Raw genomic sequence first — 2,635 nt, 5'->3', positions numbered from 1 at the left:
AATTCAGACCAGTTGAGGGTTTTATTATTATATTGTGGGGACCACTCTATACCACACTACCACTCTATACCACTCTATTTAATACTTTAATTCTATTACTAATTCCCATAAAGAGGAACTGCCGCTTCTATAAAATACTTTAATTCTATTAGTAGTTACCATAAAGAGGAACAAAATAAACAAATTTTACCAAAAGTGTAATATGACTTACAAACACTACACTTGAAAGATGGTGCCTTTAAATGAAAAAGTCAGTCTTCATTGCACGACTATGTGCAACAGGGACAGTTTTTTGGTTTACTAAGTCAACCAATAACACTTCGACCCTGTCTGTCTTTAACATACTTGATGGGATCTCAATGACGAATGGTCTGTACCATGTTTGGAGGAGGTATTGTGGCCCCGGTACCAAATTGGGTACCGGGGCCACTCCACTATGCAGTCCAGATAGAGGTGTATCAGATATTAAACAACGTTGACTGTTGCTGCAAAAATTTTAAATAATATTGTGGGGAACACTACACTACGCAGTCCATAAACTTTTTGGGTGGAATTCAGACCTGTGTAGGTTTTTTTAATAATATTGTGGTGACCCACTCCTCTACGCAGTCCAGGTACATTATTGGTGCGAATCATACAAGTTCAGGGTTTTTAATTTATATTGTGGTGACCCACTCCTCTACGCAGTCCAGGTACATTATTGGTGCGAATCATACAAGTTGATGGTTTTCTTATTATATATATTGTGGTGACCCACTCCTCTACGCAGTCCAGGTACATTATTGGTGCGAATCATACAAGTTCAGGGTTTTTAATTTATATTGTGGTGACCCACTCCTCTACGCAGTCCAGGTACATTATTGGTGCGAATCATACAAGTTCAGGGTTTTTAATTTATATTGTGGTGACCCACTCCTCTACGCAGTCCAGGTACATTATTGGTGCGAATCATACAAGTTGATGGTTTTCTTATTATATATATTGTGGTGGCCCACTCCTCTACGCAGTCCAGGTACATTATTGGTGCGAATCATACAAGTTCAGGGTTTTTAATTTATATTGTGGTGACCCACTCCTCTACGCAGTCCAGGTACATTATTGGTGCGAATCATACAAGTTCAGGGTTTTTAATTTATATTGTGGTGACCCACTCCTCTACGCAGTCCAGGTACATTATTGGTGCGATTCTTCATACCAGTTGATGGTTTTCTTATTATATATATTGTGGTGACCCACTCCTCTACGCAGTCCAGGTACATGTTTTGGTGCGATTAAGACCAGTTGATGGTTTTCTTATTATATTGTGGGGACCACTCCACTACGCAGTCCAGAAAGATAGCTCGTTGCAACATTTTGGACTAAGAACTATATTGTGAGGTGTTCAGAATACACGGTAAATTAGTGGAAATGCTTGTTATTGAATGTTATTGAGGTCAATAATAGCGTAGGAGTGAAAATAAGCCCAAAAAATTGATTTTTTAACTTTTTATGCTTTTTTCAAAAAAAATCCGAATCCAAAACCTTAAATCTGAACCAAAACCTTTCGGCAGGTGTTTTGCGAAACAAATCCGAACCCAAAACATCGAGAAAATCCGGATCCAAAACACCAAACACGAGACCTCAAAAGTCGCCCGTGCACATCCCTAGTTGAAATGGTGAGCTGTTGTATGTTAAGTTTACCAGTATGCCATATACTGCCAATGGGATACGCTTCTACTGGATTAGAGATGTGACAACATTCTAAGATGTCAAAGTCTAAATAATAGGAAAAGACAAACTCAATTAGCAAAGTCACTTACAGATGTATCCAGGAGTTCAGATATAGGTTGGATGGACAACCGCACAGAACTTTTTTTTTTTATAGTTTTCATTTCTACTGTGAATCACCTGTTTGTTCAATATCTATTATTTGCAGTTCCATAGGAGGTGCTCCCCAAGAGACTAAATCGTAATAGAACAAATAAGAAAATAAGGTCTCTTATAGTGGGTGCACTCTGAGGTTCACTTTACTACTTAGTTCAAAACTTTATTTCAATAATTCACCATCATTTATTTAAATAGCGCCACTATTTCTGCAGTGCTGTACAGAGAACTCACTCACATCAGTCCCTGCCCCATTGGGGCTTACAGTCTAAATTCTCTAACATACACACAGACACACAGACAGACAGACCAGGGTAAATTTGTTAGCAGCCAATTAACCTACCGGTATGTTTTTGATGTGTGGGAGGAAACCGGAGCACCTGGAGGAAACCCAGGCAAACACGGGGACAGCATAAAAACTCCTCACAGATAAGGCCTTGGTTGGGAAATGAACTCATGACCCCAGTGCTCTAAGGCAGGAGTGCTAAACACTTAGCCACCGTGGTGCCCTAATAATTAAAATCTTTTTATTTCCACCGAATTCTTATGAACTCTTAAGCAAAATATTAAAATATAGAAATCTTGCTATGAAAAATAAATTAGAATAGTGAATTAAAAAATTTCTGTATTACATAATAAAACAAGATTCTGTTAGTACATTATATATAACAGATGTTAGTTCTTATCATATGTAAAACTTGGTATATATGTATCAGATCCCAATCATGTATAAAAGCACCTAAATAGGTATCTGTTGATTGCTGAAAACTAG

This window comes from Mixophyes fleayi, chromosome 4 (genome assembly GCF_038048845.1).
Source record: "Mixophyes fleayi isolate aMixFle1 chromosome 4, aMixFle1.hap1, whole genome shotgun sequence".
NCBI classification, from domain to species: Eukaryota; Metazoa; Chordata; class Amphibia; order Anura; family Limnodynastidae; genus Mixophyes; species Mixophyes fleayi.
Note: the sequence above shows the minus strand (reverse complement) of the source record.